Raw genomic sequence first — 20,149 nt, forward strand, 5'->3', positions numbered from 1 at the left:
TGAGGTCACAGCCAAACCAGGACACCTTGCAGGTCCCCTCCACCACCCCCAAATCCCATCCTCATCCTACCACAGTGACTGGTACCTCGGGAAAATCAAAGACACAGCCCGCGGGATGGCAAACGCCGACACTTTTCCTTGCAGAATCCAAGGCCAGCAGGTGGAAACGCTGCAGGTGGCAGCCCGGCCACCCTCCCTGTGCTGTCACACGGGGCAGAGCTAGAAGCTCTGGCTGCTGCAGCAGGAAAAGTCCCCCAAAGCCTCTAAATTATGGAACACACCTTGCCAGGAGAGCGGGGAATGGCCAGGTGGATGAGCTCCTGGGACCGCTCACCCAGCGCCTGCAGCAGGAAAGCTGCAGCTGAAACCCTCCCTGCGCCACCCAGACCTCGAGTTTCTGCACAAAACCCAGCACCGAGCACCGCCGGGATGAGGCCCTCCTTGCTCCTAGGCAATAATTCAGCAGCTGAATTATTTTCTAGCTGGCACGTGGTCAAGGTTCGAGGACCTGACCTGCAGTGGGGTGGCACAAACTGGTTGGGGGTTGCAGCCGCGGTCCAATACGCAGACAGGAACAGCTCAGGGCACTTGAACTGCCCGGTAACTAAGCTATTAAAAAAAAAAAAGCCCTAAGAACAGAAACACGTAAATCCCAGTTTCTTGCCCGTGTTATCTAGCAGCCAGAGCAATGCGCGTTATTCGAAACCGTCATAAATATTAGGGGATGTCTAATCTCCAAGGGCCAGCAGATTTGATGTGTGGATGCTGTCATCTAGGAACGAGCAGGGAGCAGCAGCCATGCACTACTGACTCACACGGCAGAGATGCTGGGAATCAGCTGCAGTTCCCCTGTTTTCATAATCTCACACATTTTATTTGCTTAAGGTTGTTGGTAACTGTTGCTTAGTAGTGGGCCACTGGCCCTTTAACACCTTTCTCCTCCAAGGACAGGCAGCCAAAGTGGCCGGCGGACAATTTGAGGGTGTTTAAGGGCCTTGGGATTGGGGGCAGCTCCTGCTAAGGGACTTTTGGGTCCCTGGGTGCCTCGGTCCCGAGCGCAACGCAGAGAAACCGCAGCGCAAATCACAGCAGCGGAACCGTTCCTGGCACGCCTGCTGGCTGCAGCACAACGCGAGACCCTGCCTTAAACAACACAAAATTTGGGGTGTATTCAGCAAATATCCCCCCGAGAGCACAGGGCAGCCCAGGGGGGCCGTGCACGAGCAGGTCCCAGCACCCAGGAGACCTCCCCAGGGGTCACCGGGGACTGTCCGCACCCAGGGTCCCTCCGTGGGACACCGGCTCACACCCATCAGGGCAGCACGAGGAAACCCTCCCTCACTTTTCTTCAATTTAATTAAAGCCACGATTGCAGCAGAAAATCTCAGCTTGCGCAATGTCCCCAGGTGCCGAGCTGGGCGCGAAGATGCTGTCCTGCAGCGTGGGGCCGGAGCTGCATTTCCCACGTGCAAGGGCAAATCCCGGTCGATTTTGGAGTGACCCTCATTAAGATTTTTTCCAGATAGAACTGGATCCAAGGAAGCACGACGCTTCGGATAGAAGATTAAAAAGTAATCGTGTCGCCGATCTCGCCGGAGGTCCCCGGGCCCCAAAGATTGGGTTCTGACATTATAATGCTGCGATAGCGGGGATAAACTCGAGGGATGTTATTTAAGGCGGCGTTATTAGAAACGCAGCGCATCGCAGGAATTCACAGAAACCCAGAAGCTGGGCATCTGCCTTCCTTGACAGCTCTCAGTGTCACAAGCCGGGATGTCCCTGCAACACTAAAAATTAAAACTATTTTGAGGCAGAAAACGCCAAATCTGGGGACCGACCTGGAGAGCGGCGGAGAATCCGTCCGTGCGCTACGCTCGCGGCAGCGGCCGGGTCGTGCGCTCGTCGCCGGCGTTACCCCAGCACGTCGCACGAGCTCATCATCGCCTCGAAGGGGTTAATCACATCTGGCGAGGAGCGAAAGCTCTTCTGCATATTTTTCTTTCGTTTACCATAAACACAAATGCATGCTTTCACGGTGCGCCTTTTTGTAAATTAAACAACATCGCCGAGTCATCAGCTCCAGCGTTGGAGTTGCCTGCGTAAGAACTGCTGGATGCAGCCTTAGGGCAACGGGGTAACTGAAACTCCTCTCTGCCCTAGGTTTCGGATTTATTCCACGAAAGCTGTTTTTACAGAAAAGGTAGGACCCGAGCCCGCGAGCCGCCGATGCTAACGTGCGCACGCTTTGAGAAAAAAAAAAGGATGAGAAAAGTTTCGCACAATTTCTCCGCCAAGCCCCGAAGCAGGAGGACAACATTAGTTAACGTTATTAAAATCGCCGACGTATTTTCAAAGAGGGGCTGCAGATCCCCAAAGGCAGCTGGGTTTCGGTGCTCCTTGTGGGATTTGGTGTCCCCAGGGGGCAGGATCTGCCCCTGCTCTGCCAGCTCTGTTGCCCGGCGCAGGGCTTGGGGCATCTCCAGCCCCACGGGGGCATCTCCGGCCCCACGGGGACATCTCCAGCCCTGAGATCCCGGCACCGGAGGAAACTTTCTGGCTGCAGAAGCAGAGCGAGTGTGCAACGCCGCCACTTCCAACCACTGCTGCCACCAAAAAAGCCCAAATCGTCCCCTTCACCCCACCCCCGGCATCTCCCCAATCCAGCGGCGACACAGAGAAACCAAAGGGATTTTCCAAGAGCGTTCCCTCACCTTTCCCTCGGAGTCAGGAGCTGCCCTTTGCTGTTTTTTCTAGGCTCTCTCTGCACTATCTCCAGTCTTCCCGCAGCTCCCCTGGAGCTGGAAATATCATCAGGCTCCGGCGAGGCGCAGAGCCGGAGCGAAGGAGCGCGACATCCAGGGGAGCGCAGCACAGCCCCGATCGCTGCCGTCGCCTCGCTGCGAGCCCCCGTCCACCTGCGCGGCCGTTCGTGCAGCCCAGCGCTCCGACACGGCGTGGAGCAGGCATGAATCCTTCGCTGGTGTCTGCTGATGACTTCACTTCATTAGCATGCTCCTGATAGTTCTCTCTGACTGTCTTTTACTGACTTTAAGGCTCTGCTAATCAAAATACTCTAGCGCTTAACTATTTCCTGGCTCCGGGGTTTCGAAAGACGAAGCCCCGCGGGGTAAGGAAAAGCCAAGGGGGGGGGAGGAAAAACTCCAACTGCTTCGTGCCCCAACCTCAGCCCCGCTCCCAGAGCGGTGTGCGCCGGGGAGGTTTGCAGCTAAAGGGCTGCGCTGTGCGCCCTGCGCGCACCCGCAGCGCTCCTCTGCCGCGCGGGACCTTTTAGCACAGGCGGATTCGGCGAGGAAAGAGCCCTTCCACTTTCGGGGACGAGATTTCCCCCCGCGGAGCCGGGATGGTTTTATTTAAAGGCAGCTCGGGCAGAGGGTGCACGGGGTGCATGAAGCCGTCGCGGTGTGTGTCCCCATGGGACGGGGTGGTGGCACCCAGGCAGGTCCCACGAGGTGCCACCCTCCGGCAGTGCCACCGCTGCATGCTGGAGTGCAGGGGGAGCAGAGCAAAGCTCATGTGGTGAGAAAAGCTGGGCAAGAGGAGAAATGAGCAGGGCGCAGACACACAAAGCAGCTTGGGCACATGGGGCAGTGCCGAGGCCGGTGCCCGGGGCTCCCAGGTGCCAGCCCAACGGTTTCACACCGTGGTTTGTTGCTGGTTTGGAGTCCATGTCAGGTTTTACTTGAACTATAGAAAAACGGGAGTGGATTTTGCAACAGCAGGATAGAAAAAAAAAAAAAAAAGAAAAGAGAGACTGGATAAGGCTGTGTGCAGCCTGCCCTGGGTGCCTGGTGGGTACCTGGCTGCACGTACTGGTTGTGCACCCCGTGATGATGGACAACGGAGTTTCCTTGTGTGTGCACACCGGTGCCCAGCAGCGTTTGCACACACACATCTGTGCCCATGCTCCCTCTGTGCACGCAAACACCCGTGCCCCTGCACACGTGGATGCTTCAGCCGTGCACACATGCACACCCGTGCTGGTGCGTGGCCGTGCACACGTGTGTGCGCGCACACGGGGTGGGAACGCCGGGTTTAACCACTTCGGTGCTTGCCCCGAGCACCTTGCCCATCCCCAGCTCTGCTCCCCAGAAAACGGGAATAAAACCCCCCACGCCTGCGCTCTCACCCAGTTAACGCCCCTTTGGTTATAACGAGCAAACCGGCCCCAAAAAGCTTTTACTAAAGGGCTGACGTGCGGCCGGGTAACCCAGCGAGGAGCCGCCGGCGCAGGAGCAGCTGTGGGGTCCGGCGGGCTGGGGCCTGATTCATACCCAGCAAAATGAGGTCAGGAGCGGATGAGTCTCTGAACGTTCATTTCTTCACACAGGAGGTGACCCACATTTTTTACCACTGATTCACGGCTCAGCTGCAGACACGGCTATCTTTAGCCCCGGAGAGAGACACGGAGAGGCCGCACACCACTGCCAGCCCCAGGCCCCTCCACAGAAGCCTTCTGGGGGCGATTATTTTTATGGTTATATACCTTCCCCTGCTTCCTACGGCTTCTCTTGGAGGAGAGCGAGACCAGCTCCAAGCGCGGGTTTTCTGCTCCAGCTACAAGGAGAAATCCTGCCCTGGCTCCAGGGAGAAGGGCGCATCGCCGTGTGCCATGAGCCAGGGAGCACCCAGCGGGTGCCCACCCCACACAACCTTTTTTTGGGACCTGGGTCCAGCCACAGAGGGTCAGGAAATGGGGAGAGGGGGGTTCCAGCACCCCCTTGCTGCTGGTGCCACGTGGGTCAACGGGACCAAGGAGCTGCCAGCACCCACCTTGCAGTTGTCCCTGAGATGAGGACCAGCAGCTGTCTGGTCAAACGCCCCCGGTCACCCCCCCAGAAGACGGGGGCTCTGTTTATGCTGATAAGGGCAGAGGATGCTAAACAAATCTGCTTGCTGCTCCAGCTGGTCCCAGCCAAGCTCCCAGGCACTTTCCCGTGCAAGGGAAGGAGCCCTTGCGGTTGTGGCCGCATCCAGCACCCAGAGCGCAGTTGCACAAACGATAACATTTTAGCAATGTTTATCCTTCTCCTCCAGGGCGGGATATATTTTTTTTTTATCTGTTTTCAGAGCCCTAGAGCACATGTTTACTTTTTTTGCGATGAGCAAAGTCTCCAGCGCTGGCGTGGGGGAGCCTCCAGCATGGGTGTGAGGGTAAGCCCGTGCTTAAAGGGCTGCGACTAAAAATGGCTTGGCTTTTTTTTTTTTCTTTTCTTTTTCTATTTTTTTTTAAGCCAGGCCACAACACAGCAAACATCAGGACAGCAATGCACACGGAGCCTTGCTCCCTGCACTCCCAACAATTCTTTTATGGATGTCAGGAGGCAGTGGCTTCAAAACCACAACCCCCAAGCGAAGGTGCTCCAACAGGAGGGAGCCCGGGCACGCATCCTGCTTGCACCTGTGGGGTAACCACAAGAAATTCAGCTCTTGCTCTGCTTGAGAGCTAGCGTGGATTAGCAGGGGAGGATTTTAGGCTCTTCCTGACTTGTTTTGTGTGTGGAAACAAGCTCCATAACCCCTAGCCCTGCCAGGTGGGGATGGTTGGTGCTCCCTGTCTGTCCCACGCTCCCTCTGCCCCTTCCCTCCCGTCTATACGGAGCATGACTCAACTGTTTCACAATGAGCATGAGTTGGGGAAAACCGGGAAAAAAAACACATCCCCAAACCAGCAGCATGTGCTCTCTTAAATAATAAACATATAAAAATGTTAATTAAATCATGCTTCTCAACGGAGAGCGGTGGGAAAATGCTTTCACACGCTGCCGAAAGCGACGCAGCCTGCTTCTCTGTGCCTTCCTCGCAGCCAAACGGATGCAAAGACCAAGCTGGATGCGGGGAGCACACTGTGCAGGGCTGTGAATTGAGGAAGGACGCACTTCTCTTCTTTAGGAAAGCATCTTCTGCTCCGAGGGAGGATGCCAAATGACTTCACGTGCCATGAACGTCGCTCTGAAGGAGGCTGCGGTAAACAGAGATATGAGGCCCAGATGTTCGATACTGGCCTCTGAGTCCGGGCGTCCACAGCCTCACGGTTGTGCTCATGAAGCTCGGGGAAGCTGCAGGCTCTGGGGCCTCTCTCCTGGGAGCATCAGCCCTCCAAAGGGGGCACGAGTGCAACCCCAGCCTTGCAATTTGCAAGCGCGACTGTGCTGCTTGAAGCACCAAGTGGCTTTCTGCTTCCCTCCGCTCCTCCCCTTGCTTGGACCCCTTTCTGCTTCCCCAGAGCTCTGTAACGATGCCACCAGCAGCAATTAAAGAGGGATTTCTGTGACAGGAACATTTCCGGAATGAATCCCAGCGGCAGCACAGCTCCCTAGGAGGGCTCTGAGCACAGCTGCAGGAGATTGCCACTCGGAGGGACTTTATTGCCTGGTCACTCCCGAGGCTCTCCCTCTTACAGCATTGCTCATGTTGCTGCAAGCTTCTTGGGAAGGTGTCAGCGTGGGGCATCCCCAGCTGTCCTGCTTGGTGCCAGGACAGGACCAAAACCCTGCACCTCCAGAACAACCCATAAGCATCAGCCGTGCTTCTCCTGGACACCACAATGGGTGAAAACCAAGCGTGGATGCTCGGTGCCCACCAAACTTTCCCACCCTGCGTAATCTTGACCAGGGAGGGGACAGGGAGGTGGGTGACAAGTGGCTCGGGGCCCCAGGGCGCTGCCTGTCTCCTTGCTGGCTCCCCCAGCAGCTCCGCCGACGCTGCAGTGCTGCAGGTGGCCGGGTGCCAGGGACACCCAGGGAGCGCACGGCCGCGGCTCGGCTATCAGTGGGGAGCTCCTCGCCAGCTGCTGCCTGGCACAGCATCTGCTCCGCTGCTGCTATTTAAAGCCTCAAGCATTCAGGGAAAAGAAAAAAAAAAAAGAGAGAAGGAAATCACAAGGGAGACAGAGGTAAGCAGCAGTGAGAGCGGTGCGCATGCCAGGGTGATGTGCGCCAGCGCTTTCCATGGGATGCTCCCAGCTGGTTCCCTGGGACTCTCTTAATGCCTCCTGGTCCCTTTGCAGTCCTGAAACTGGGAGCTCGAGCTCCCAGGGGGCTTCTGCAAATGTGACTGCATTCACCTTCCTGTGCTCTGCAGCCTTTGGAACCTGCTCGTAAAGCTGCTGGTAGGACAAGAGCTGAGCACGAGCCCGTGGATGGGCTCCAGCCTGCGCCAACGGTGATGAAAAGCCGGAGGAGAAAGGATGGGGTAGCTTCCTAGAAACCCAACAGCCACCGTACACATGGTTGCTGGAGAAGGGAGGAGGCATTCAGTGACCTCTGTGTTGTGGGGAGATGCTCCGGGACGGCATTGAAGTGGGATGAGCCAGACAAAAGCATCCCAACAATACTGCTCCGAGACCAGACGTGAAACCCGACCAAAAAGCTGGAAGTCACCCAGCAGGAATAATAAGGCATGTGCTGGAGCTCCCTGACTCCCAGCTGCTTGGAGAAACCCATCCTGGGCACCATCCCCAGAGCTTTTTCCTGCACCTTCTGCAGACAGACCCTCACCCCTCGACCCCAGCACCCAACGCTGGCCTTGCAGAGCCGGAGGAGCAAGCACCACAAAGGGATGGATCCAGCCCTCATTATTGTCCTGTCGCTGCCCCCAGCTTCTCCAAATGCCTCAAGGTGGCTGAGAAAGGGAAATGATTTAACAGGACCCAGGCAGCTGTCCCCATCCTGGGATGTGCACGTGTTTCAGCACCCCAGAACAATTCCCTGCATGTTGTCCTCACCCTTCGGGAGCTGGACAAACCTTCCTCCCTGACCCTTTTGCCAGGGTTTGGTGCCTCCTATCACTTCAGACAGTGGCAGCTGATGAAGGTTGGCAGGAAGAAGTTTTTTGATGGAGGAATGCTTGGAAAAGCTGCAAACTTGGAGACAGAGCCGAGGTTTTCACAGCCGGCCTCCAAGATGCATTTTCTTTGAAGAAAAGGGCTCGTGGTGCTGCAGGGACCGAGCTTTGTGATGCTCTGGAGCCCAGTCCAGCACCGACCCCATATGAGCTCTGTCCTGGTGTCACCAGAGCCAGTGTTGGAAGCGAGCACGAGCCAAGACACCAGCACCAGGGCGCTGGGAAAAGCCACCTCCTCTGCTCCTGCTCCCTGGCACCCACCGGGCTCTCCTCGGTGTCATTCCCACATCTCAGAGCATCACCATCTGATAGAGCCTGAAGAAGAGCCACCTCTAAGCATTTTCAAAAATCAAGAGCTGTGCTAGTCTTTGCCTTCCTCTTTTCTTTCCTTTTTTTTTCTTTTTTCATTCTTTTTTTTTTTTTTTTGGCAGCTTTTTAATGCCTCCTACCACTACAAACAAAGGAAATTGCATTAAAAGGCAGCGCGTTAAAATAGCTTTAAAGGCTTGACTCTCACTGACACCTAGAGCTCTCGCACGTTTTGCCAGAGCGTGAATCATGCCCAGATTATCGGCCAGCGTTGGCGATTTCCATTTTGCAGCCCAAAGAAGCTCAAACCTCCTGCTCTCTTTGCACAGGGCTTGGCACGACCTGCTCGGCTCCTGTCCCGCTGCTGGTATCATTTAATTTAAAATCCTTCGACCCTTGTGGTCCTCCAAAGCAATCGAGGCAAAGGTGGAGGGGGGTGGGCACAAAATTGGGGAAAAAAAGGCGTTTTTTGGGGCTGGCCCAAGACGTGAAATGGAAATCTTCCAGCACGGAGTGGAGAAATTGTGTCTTTCAGAAACACACGTGGTCGTGGACAGGGAGAGGGGTTTGTTTCTTGCTTTATTAACCTCAGAGCCAAAGGAAATTTGGTGAATTTTCTAGAAGTGGCATTTTGCTCCATTTTTAGGAGAATTCGGAGCAATTTAGTTCATCCATCCCTCCATACCTGACCCTAAAAAGCTGCTCCCCTCTGAGCACACCCGGACTTTTCAGCGCTCACCCACATCCACGCTTCCCAAGCAGACCCTCCCCACCATCCCGCCAGATGGGACAGACAAAGCCAGCCAAAAAGAAAGCCATTTCTGGGATATTTTGTAAAAGGTTGGTTTGTAATTTTCACTCCTTGACATATACAACAGGGGAAAAGTCGGTGCTAGGTCAGAATGGTTGATTTCTAATAAAAACGCCGTTATTGCCTGATTTTGGAAGGGAAATGAACACATTAAGCCTGGTCAGATGAGGTGTTTTCCCTTCCAGATCCCACCTAGGGTGGGAGGCAGGAGCACGGTGCCACCACGCAGGCAACGTCCCTGCCCCAGGCACCAGCCACAGGTGGGGCCAATTTTGCACCCCCTGCTCCTGTGAAACCTTCCCAACCCCTTCCCAAGCAAGAAGCACCGCTCAACAAGGAGCTGCAGACCTCAGTTTTCCAAGGCAGCAGTCAAATCCCAGGATGCTGCCCCGTTTTCCTTTATTTTTTCCAGGTGTAATGATCCCAACCATGCAGAGATAAGATGTGTGTGCCGCCCGAGCACCTGGCTGCTGCCGGATCGTCATCTCACTGGGGGCACTGCTGCTGCTGACCCCTTAGAAAACCCCTCCCTGGGCGCAGAGCAGCCCCTGGCATCCCCAGAAATCTCACCTGGGGAATAATTAATTGGAAAATCTTTGTCTGCTCAGACCCAAGCCTGCCCCACGTGTGGAGCAGCCCGGCGAAGACGCGGCGCAAACTCCGGGCACGCCGCCTGGAAAAGCAGCGCTGGATTTTTGTCTAAAATTTTTTTTTTTTTTTTTTTTTCAGGTGAAAACCTGCGAAAGCCGGGCTCGAAGGGCAGGTTACCTGCAGCGAGCACGCGGCGGTGGCCGGCTGCCAAACCGCTCCTTCGCAGCCTGCTCCTGCCGAACTTTCCAACAGCCCCGCGGCCCCGCAGCATCTCCTGCCCCGGCCGCTCTTCCCCATCCCACCTGCGCCAGCTCCCCCTTGCCCCGAGGGGCTCGGCGGCGAGTCGCGGCACGTGGGGCTTTGGAACGGTTCCGAGACGCTTGCCAAGCCCGAGAGAGAGCAACCCCAGCAAGGTCAGGGAGGAATTTTTAACTCGGCTGATTGCCGGGAGGCAAATCGGAGCCGGAGCGCACCTACGCAGGCAACGCGCAGGGATGAGACGGAGCACGCGGGAGCGGAGCATTAAAAGCTACAAAAAATGTGAGGGGATTAGCCCAGGTTATTATTATTATATATTTTTTTTTTTTTTAGGGAAATCACACGCTCTGCCAGGCTTTCTTGGAGTCCAACATTTTTGTACGGCGTCCAGCCTTGCCAGCCTCAAGCATGCAGAAGGCATGAGTCAGGGTTTGCAAGGCGAAGTGATACTGACTCAAAAATAATTAGACTGCAAAAAAAAAATTAAATACAGTTGCATCACTTGACTTCTTACCCTACTCTCCATCCCTTCAGCATGCTCTTGCAACACCTTTTGACGTTTCCGCTCACACCATTTTTATTTGAAACGGATGGGTGCTCGTCCCCAGCCTTGCCTCCTTGATAAATCCCTTCCCTTGGCTTCCTCGGCCCCCGCCTCGCGCTGCCCTCCCTTCCAAGAATAATGGAAAGAGGAGACGGAGGAACTTTCCAGCGCCGCATCCAGCTTTGCCCGCTGCCAGATTATCATCATGATATTGTATTAACGTGCAAATCATGATTGCTCGCAATAAAAAACATGAAAGGAACAGAACACATGCATGAGCGGGGAGCTGCGCCCGGCCAGCCCCGGGCAGGATCTGGCCCCGCAGCCGCAGCCCCGATCCCTGGGGTCGCTGCCCGGTGCCTCTGTTTGCTCACGGGGCTCTGAGAGCTGCCGGGGTTGGTTGGATTTGGGGGGATCAGGACTGAGTCACATCAAATTCTTGCTGGTTTGCTTTCAAAGGCACGGTAGTCTCCAAAATGATCCCCTTTAGCAAAGCAAGCAGAGTCTCAGGAGGCAGGATTTCCACCCCTAAGCTGTTCATTTAAAGTGCTTATAGGTTCAGCCCTCTGACTTCTAGGTTTCCGCATGAATAAAACCCTGAAAATGGCAAATGTTAAATAACCAGTTGCATTTATACAGGGCTTTCTATCCTCTGACAATCCCAAAGCTCCAGAGGTTGATGATACTTTATAAACTATTGACTGCACACACACGCGCGCGCGCGCGAATGCGCCGCCAACGTTATTAAAGGAACATTAAAGCTGCAAAAGCAAACATGCCGAAGTTAGGAAATTCCAGAATTGCCGTTTCCTGGGCAACCTCAGAAAGCCTTCTTTGTGCATTCGCATTTTGATACCTGCTCTCCCGGCCAGCCCCTGCCTGCCCCTGCAACAAGCCCGCTCCTGCCCGTGCTTGCCCCTTGTGCGCCCCGTGCCCAGCAGGAAGCCGGCGCTGTGACGGATGGGTCCTCGCCAAGGGACAAAGAAGATGCTGGGGGGGTTCTGCTGGGTTTGGGAGCTCTGCATCCTCACCAAGCTTGGGCAGGTGTGGATGCAACCGTGTTGCATCCCCCACCTCCAGCACCATCAAGACTTGAGCACAGGAGGTTGGAGACCAGGTCCTGGTGGAGTGGAAGGGCTGTTTTCAACCCATGTCCCTTCCATCCATCCTTTTCCAAATCTCTGCACCCAGCTTTCATCCTAAACACATCTGCATGGTGCCATCACGTGTAGGCTGGGTGAAGAACAGAGGGGATGAGATGGGCTGAATATTGGATAAAAGGGACAAGCCCCACCAGGACTGTTTGGCACAAACGCTGCTGAATCTGTCCCCGAGTTGCCCTTCTTCCACCCACATCACCACTGAACCTGCAGAGCTGCTACTGGGAAAGACTGGAGAAGCCAAAGAGAGAGGGAATTGCTTTAAGGACCCATGCAGGGCCTGGGAAAAGAACGGAGGCAAAGCATGGCTTGGGTGCACCCCGTGTGCATGTGTGTGTGCACAGAGCACCCGTGCGCCCTTGGTGGTGTGCAAGGGGCAGTGACGCACAGAGCGCCCGTTGTCTTCATCTCTGCAACTCGCAGCCTAAATTAGCTCCAGGAAAATCAAAACAAGGTAATGAAGAGCAGATTTGGCCCTTAGCACTTTTTGTATACAAAAAAAAATAAATAAGGTTTTGGAAACTAATTAAAGCCCCGTCCAACGCAATGCCGTTCCGCATCCAGACTGCCACGAATGTGCTGGCGAGTGCCGCTGCTTGGGGACGGGGAGGCAGCCCCAACATCTCCCACCAGCCTCCGGAGGCAGACACTGGATTTATGAGGTGTCAGGGAGAGGAGGGAAGGGTGCTCGTGAAGGATCGTCCCCTTCCCACGTGGGAAACACGCTGCTTTTTCAACCGGGCTGGAGCTGATGGGAAACCTGGATTTGTGCTCACGGGGAGCTGGCCTGGTGGGAACTGGTACATGATGCTGCTGATTAAAAAGCAAGGATGTATTGGGACTCTGGAGAATGGTTTCATGCATCTGCTGTGCAAAGATTACCAAATATTTACATTTATTACAAAAGGGAACAGCACCAGCATCGCTCCTGCAGGAGGGGTCGGAGTGGGCTGGAGCTGGGGGCCACCCCGGGGCACCTCTGGCTTTTCAGCCACCCCCACCCTCATTTGTGTTTCTCTTTTAAGCATAAAAGTGCTCATTTCCTGAAAAGCTCAGCAAAGCTATCCTCAAATGTGCCATGCTTTAAAAGCAGCAGAAAGTGAGGGAATAGGAAGTCAGGAAAATCACTGTGAAAGGGTCAAAATGAGGAGTCGCAGCCTTGGGGGCTGAGGAGAGCGGGTGCAGCCCCACGCAGGTGTTTCATAGGTGATCCCTGGGCTGGGTTTTGCCAAAACCAACATGTCTGGATGGAAGGGAACACATTTTCATGCCGCGACGTGGATTTTGTTACTAATTTCCCCATGTCTTGAGATCGGCCCAAATCACAGTGGAATTACAGGACAGGAACTTGGCAGTAGCCACGTGCCGGCATCCCCACGTAGCAGCTGAACAAAGCCCTTGCTGCAGCTTCTATCTCCAGACAATAACAGATAAAAATAATAAAATTGCAGGAAATTAAGAATACATAATGTTTGTCACCACTTCCACGCTACAGCTCTGATATGTATATATTTTTCCCAGCAGAACCAGACAAAAGCCATTTTCTCTGCCTGCTTACTCTTGGTCAACCTTTTGGATTTCAGACCTTCTTAGGAGGAAACGCAGTAAGCAATGACCTTTCTTGAAGCAAATAAACCCCATCTAACTTCTTCTTTTTCCCATTTGTCTTAATGTTCTGCGTACTCGTTGGGATGCAGAGTTATTCTCCCTTTTTTATTTTCTTTCCCCTTTTTTTTTCTTTTTGCCAGTGGCTCTGACAGAGCAGCCCTCACGGAGGAGGCTGAGTTTTCCATCATTTCTGGTAGCAAATTCTTTATGTTTCAGTTTGGTCTTTTGTGGCTTTGAAGCAGCAGCTCAAACTGCAGAAAGGGTACAGTTGGGCCAAGGAAATATGAAACATCGTAATATTTCTAATGTTAGAAGAATTTTTAAAAGGTTACATAGTGGAAAAACAAAATATGAAAAGCTTGTGGAAGGAAGGAGGTTCCTCGAATACTCCTGCCAGCCCCCCTGCTACTGCAAAAAAAGGGCAAAAGAAGGGGGAAAATGTCAAAAATGCCCCCTAAAAGCAAGTTGCACCAAACAGAAGGAAAAGCATTTTAAAGCCTGCAAAACAGAAAAGGATCCGAAGTGCCAAGGAGGTTTTTCTCAACGTTTTTCCCATAGCTGACCTATTCGAATAATCATTTTCACTCTCTCCTCCTGGCACAGCAGCCCAAAGCCGATGTGTTTATGTCACCAAAGCCGCCTATGTACTTTTAAAAACTATTTTAATGGAAATGGAGCAGTAATGGAAACATTTCGATTTCCTATTAGCTCTCCTAAAGCCCTTTTACTACGAAAACCTAAACTTTGGGCTTTGGCCGTGCTGACAGATGTCTCGCTTTAGCTCTGCGTGCTCTTGGTTTGCAGGGCTGGCCTCCCGGTGTCCCCCTTCTGATGTCCCCAAGGGCCACGGGGGGGCACGCTGGCAGGACCCCGAATGCTGCTGAAAAGGGGACAGCCCTTGGTGACACTTGTGGAGCAGTTGGAGAGGTGTCCTCTGCTCTGCTCGGGGGGATTTGTAGGGTTTATAAGCACTCCTCACGATGCTCAGCAAACGACAGCTCCCTGGGGCTCCTGCAAGCCTGGGCGCAAAAGGTGTTCCCTTTGGGTTTAGGGCACGGCATTTCAGGAAATATTTCATCTCTGCAGGCTGAAACAAAGCCAACGAGGAGCTGAGGCATCCCTGCTGCCTGTCAGCCCCGCCTGCCCCGAGGAAGAGGAGCTGGCAGCATCGGGCGACCCGCGCCAGCGCTTTTGGGCACGCGTTGTCCCTAAGGAGCTCTAATCAAAACCAGGCCCCCGGCTCGTTCCCTTCTCCTCCTGGCTTATCAAACCAGCAGGATGTTGCCACTCCGTTCTCGAGCCAAGAAAAGCTCCCTTTCTCTCTCTCTTTTTTTTTTTTTTTTTTTTTTTTTTTCAGCTGTTCTTTCGCTTGAAGAATGAGGTGGTTTATGAGGATTTTCTTCACAAGGGAAAAAATGCTTCAAAATATCAGACCGTGAAGGCAGAGAATAAGCTGATTTTTCAACACTTCAAAATTATGTCATAAAGGCCCAGAAAGAGGCTTTGGCTAATACATAAACACAGAATCCAATACAAGTTACAGAGTGATTAACTAAAACCAGCGTTTCCAGAGAAATAATATCTACACAAACAGCCACATGCTCGGCTAACTAAATGAGGAACAGCACTCGGGGCTCTGCCAAGTGGCCTTTTTGTTTTAATAAAGAAAAAAAAAAAGATTTGAGTGATTGTCTCTTTCATATAAAACGCAGAAACAACTGTTGCACCCTTCGTGCCCAGCCTGGAGAGGTTTTGCATTTTTGGGGTGAATCCTCGCCCCCCTGCCCTTTGCTTTTGCTTTGGGGTCTCTGCGCCTGCGAGCACGGGAGCAGAAGCGAGGATTCAGGCCCAGAGGCCAGCAGATGTGGTCCGACGGTAAGTGCTGCTAGGAGGAAGGGGAAGCTCCTCTTTACAAGCCCATTAATCATAAGTGTGGTCGCACTGGGAGGGCGCCAGGACGCGATGTTTGCTACCTGCTCCTGCAGCTGCAGGCAGCGCTGCAACAGCAGCTCCTGCTGCAGCGCACGCAGCGGTGGCCAAAGCTGCACCCTGCACAAGCCAACCCCTCCGAAAACGATGCTCCCCCCTCCTCTGAAAGTGATTTTCTCCCCCTGACAGGGGTGCAGCCACCCAAGGATGCTCGTGCCGGCTTCCAGCAGCATCTCCATGCACCACCGGCGACGGCGGCACCGCTCGATCCTTGTGGTTAAAAGTCAGGGGGGGAAATGCTTCTCCTAAGTGGAGGAGCAGCCCCTGGGTTGTGCAATCGCTTCAAATTCAGAGCAAAAGCTGGGCCCCGGAGGGAAGTTTCCTATGGAAAGATGTAAAGTGCAGCCCCTCCGCCCCCCCAGCCCGGCGAGGTGCCGTAAGCGGAGCCCGCCGGCCGCGGCGATGGCTTTAGCAGGGCACGTTCCTCCGGACAGCCTGTGCCTCCGGCCCCGAGTTGCCATGGAAAAGGGTGAATCTTTGAAATAAATAGTCTGTGCAGTGACGTCCCAGGTCGGGTTATAGGCTTGCATCATCTGATTTGCATGTTGTTCTCATTCCCCCTGCTTTTTTTTTTTCTTTAAGTGGAGACGAGCGCAAACCCCCCCGTGGCAAGGACCCGTCTACGGCTCGGCTGCACCGGCTGAGCTTTCAGTTAGAAAGTTTTCCTGGAACAAAAGCAAGGCAGAAATGGGAAAGGAAGGCAGGCGCACCAGATTAAAGGTTAGAAAATGCGCTTTTAGCTTCAGCAGCCCCCGAATCCACAACCTAAATCCTCGCCCAGGAGAACAGTTAAGCACGCAGCTGAAGGGAAGCAGACATTTGGGCTCTCTCTCATCCTGACCCATGTAAACGCATCCCACGGGGTCACTGCCCTGACTGCTTGGGCACGGGGGGGTCGTAGAGAGATTGGGGCAGATTTTGGATGGGGCTGGGCAGGGGAACAGTGACCACCAGCAGATTTGGGGCAGGGGCTGCCCAGGTGCAAAGCTCAGCACCTGGAAGCCATACCCCACCCCACGATGGGGGCAGCAAACCAACCATAAAGGAAATATTCCCAAACTCATCCAGAACGAAACGCATCCACTTTGCACGCCCATCACCCTCCGTAAGCCCCTCGCACGTCTCTTGCTCCCCTGTTTGCTTTCCTGCCCGGAGCTGGGGGTGCAAAACGGGGACGGGAGTAAGGAAGTGGTGGTGGACCAGGTGGGGGATTCACAGGCTGGAAACCATCCCCGGGAAAGCGTGCCCAGAGGCAGCAAGGGCTGCGTGTGAGAAGAGGCAGAAGCTTCCCTCGGAAGATGTTGAGAGGCAGGAAAGCTCCGGAGGAAACGCGCGCGCGCTGCCAGCAGCGCAGAGGTGTGGAAATACAAAGCAATTAAGACAAATGGCAACTGCGAAACAAGAGCCTGCTGGACAGCGAGAGGCTGCTTGCAACAAATAAATAAAACCAGAGCCTGATTGCAAAGACAGATATTCACGGGAGCCGCTGCTGCACCGAGACCTGGAGCGTTTCCGCAGGCAGCGAGCGCTCAGCGCGGCGCCGGACAGGGACGGGGGCTGGAAGCTGCATGGGGACGGCACGGGGACATCAGCGGTCACACAGGGACACTGTGGGGACAACAGCAGCCCCAGCCTTCCCGCTGTCCCCTTGCAAAGCTCTGTCCCTGCCCCGCATGGGCACCGGCACCCAGAGGGGCATCGTGGTGGAATATCCTACACGCAATCAGTCGCTGCTCTGGTTTAATTGACCGCCACCTTTAATTGCAGTACAGCAGGCTGCTGCCTCCACTTCCCCTTCTGGCGTAGATTTCGTCCCTCTTAAATTATCTGTGTGGGAACAGCTTATTAAAAAGTGCATAAGAGAAACTTGTTTAGGCCAGAAATAATTGGGTGCTATCCATTCTGCTCACGTCCTTCTGGCCATCTCGAAGCCTCAGCCCTGAGCTCCAGGAGATGTCCTGGATACCCAGAGCTGGAGAAAGCCCTTGGCCATGCTGGTCCCCAAGACCTGGCCCTTGCAGGAGGCAGCAGCTGGTCCCATACCAGCTCCCATCACAGCCCGAGCACCGAATAAGTGCCCTTTTTTCACGGAAAGAGGACCGGAGATAAAGCTCGCCATGAGAAGCGGTGCCAAAAACCGATTAAGCATCCAGGAGGGAGAGGCTTAGCCTAAGAAGCGTTATTTAGATGAGAAGAGGTACTGCAGCTGGATTAGGTTCAAAACGGACAGATTTGTTGGAGCAGCAAAATCTTGAAAGGCAAGATCTGCATAGGATAATAGAGTGTAAAAATGTAACGCACGCGAGCAAATTCCTAATAACTTCCTAGAGTCAGTCAAGGGAATTTTGGGATTACTTCTCGTTTTGGCAGAAGAATAAGCCCTAGGATAATGGCAGAAAGGCTTGGACGGTATAAGCCAAGCAAATGGGCTGGCTAAAGAGCCCCGTGCGAGATAGATGTGCCGATAAGCCGGGGTAGATATTATCTTTTCAGCACTAGCTCTGAGAAATCACTGTCTGTGCTCTTCACTTTCTAACAAACTTAATGGCTTCATGATGAACCGATGGCATTTCCCCTTCCATATGCTTTTGATATTACTTAATAAACCTAATTAGAAAGCAGCCATCCTACTGGAAAAATAACATTGCAGAGGGTTCCCTTTCCCTGGTTAGGAGCAGGCCCCGTTACATAACCGGAGAGCTTTGCTGTTCCATATTACCACAATTAGGTTAAATTCCACTATTCCTTTTTACAGCGCACAGCAAAGCTAATGAGGGGAATCACTTTGCAGGTAGGTAATAAAATGCCTGGCTGCCCCAGCTTGCAGGTAATGCCTTAAAAGATACAGGGGATTGCTAAAAAAAAGGATGTCCTGAGCCCAAATCTCTTCCTGCACGACCGAGGCATTAAAGCCACGTCCGTCCTGTGCGCAGGAAGGAGAAAAGGAGAAAAAAACCTCAGGATAATTTGTAAAGTGGTGAGCAACCCTACTCTGCAGGATGCTGAGACAAAACCTACCTGGATAAACTCTTCTGGGGTAATACAGAGGGGGTGGCAGCCAGGAGACCCCTGATGGTGACCCCAAATGGACGTTGGGGTGCGTTTTGGCTCCTACCTGCTGGTCCCCCCCGGCGGCGGGCACGTGCCCTTTCCAGACGATTGCAGCGGAAAGCAAAACCATCTGTACGGGTTTGCGGGAGGCTGACAACAACTAATCTACATTTCAGCCCTAATGCGAGGCACATTGCCGGCATCGGGGCGGGGGCTGCCTGCAGATGCCTCCTGCCACGCGGCGAGCCTGGTGCACAGCTTGCTGCTTCGCCTTCCCTCGCCTGGGGCCAAGGAAAGCTGATGGGATCTGGACCAACTCCATCGTCCTGGTCCAGCCCCATGGTGTCACTGGAGGGACAGGATCCCTCCGGGCAAACCCCAAAGCTGGCACTTTAATAGCTGATGTCCCTTGCTCCAGGTGGGCTGCATCCCCAAGGGGTGCACTCGCACCCATCCTTCGCACTGCCGTGTTCTGGTCCTTCCTCTTCCCTGCAGTGGCCTGGAAGCATCTCAGAGTTTTTTTTTTAAATTTTTATTTTTTAATTTATGGCACATTATCCGACGGGATGCACTTATTACTCACAACCGACCTCCTCGTGCAGATCGCAGTCGACGATAAAGCTGCTGGCGTGCTCAGCCATCCATTAAGGGTTTTGTTCTCTTGCAGAGCACTTTGTTTCAACAGACAAAAAGCTGGACCGGCTTTAGCAGCCCCTCCCTGATTTGGAGGAGATTGGGTTTCAGAGCCAATATCAATTTCAAGGCCTTTTTTTTTTTACAATGTGTAGGAACAGTCCCCAAACCTGCAGGGTCTGAAGTGCCCCAAACCAGCCAGGTTTTCCCTGCTGCAAGGGAATTCAGCCCACATGAGCTGTGGGATGCCTGGAAGGGGCTCGGGGCTACAAATGGGAGAAAAACCTCAAAAGGGAGCAAAGATGAGGTTGGTTTTCCGCCCTCAGCTGCTTTTTAAGGCTGAAGCTTTTCTTCCACCTTTTCTTTTGCACAACGAGTTTCCAGGCTTATCACCACCTTCCACGAAAACAGAGATGAGCTCACGAGAAACGTGATCACCTCGTGATGATTTCGGGAGCACGCAGCCGGTGGATTCCGTTTTGTCGCTGAGGATATTTTCTGTCTATGTTTCACGACTGAAAACCTCATCTCGACCGTGGAGCTTTATCTGTTTTTCCCATTGCCTGTTTCCACTGACGATCCTCAGCTCCTCCAGAAGCTCGGCAGCCAGGAACGCAGGCACCTTTTTAGGCAAAGCAGCTTTAAAATCTGAATTCCAGCGCTGAAATAACGGAGTAACAGACCTGGGGGGATGCCTGGATCGTACACGGGGCTGAGCAGGAATCATCTGGAAAAGGATGGGACGATTACGAAAGAGATGGCCTCTCACTGGTCGTTTTTAGCAACCAGATATAAAAGCGAGAAGGGCTGGAGGAGAGCTCAGGTGCATCAAAACAGGATGAGGGAGGATTTGGGACTATTTAGAGGGCTTGGACTTGTGTTCAAAGACCTTTCGAGAGCCATTAAGCAAAAGAGGCAGGAAAAGGGACTCGGACATTTATTATTTTGTCTAGTTCCTGGGTTAGCTGAAATGAAACGCCTGGGTTTATCTGGAAGCCTCGCAAGGTTTGGATCTCTGTGTACTTTATCTGTCACGTTTCCTTGAAGAGGTGAATTGCAAAATCTCCACCATTTCCCCCCGTTCGCGTAGGATGAGCTTCAGCTGCTGACTTCTCCCAGGGACTCAGCCCCGGCCACGTGGGCTTGCAGAAGCTGGGCCATGTGATGGCGAGAAGACCTTTGGTTTGTGCCCAAGGTGACCGAATCCAAAAAAAAACCCAGCTTTAAACACCGAGCTCAGCCTAGTGGGACCCAGCCCGACAGGGGAGTTTCGCCGCAGCTCTGTGACATCCATTAAGTGACATAACCTTTCGAGGAGTGCATACCAAGGAC

At 53.6% G+C, this 20,149-nt stretch overlaps 1 protein-coding gene across 5 annotated transcripts in view; it reads right to left on the reverse strand.

Moving 5' to 3' along the window:
• The window catches only part of ZNF469 (zinc finger protein 469), a 220,188-nt gene that overhangs the window by 58,421 nt on the left and 141,618 nt on the right, over positions 1-20,149 (reverse strand). For 2 of the 5 annotated variants that reach the window (XM_072043897.1, XM_072043894.1), the window contains exon 1: positions 2,712-3,437. The exons of the other annotated variants lie outside the window; for them this stretch is intronic. The gene's annotated coding sequence lies outside the window, so the exon portion shown is untranslated. Of the gene's footprint in view, positions 1-2,711; positions 3,438-20,149 lie in introns of those variants that run through there. 5 annotated transcript variants of the gene reach the window in all.

The sequence above is a fragment of the Anas platyrhynchos genome, chromosome 12, assembly GCF_047663525.1.
Source record: "Anas platyrhynchos isolate ZD024472 breed Pekin duck chromosome 12, IASCAAS_PekinDuck_T2T, whole genome shotgun sequence".
NCBI lineage: Eukaryota > Metazoa > Chordata > Aves > Anseriformes > Anatidae > Anas > Anas platyrhynchos.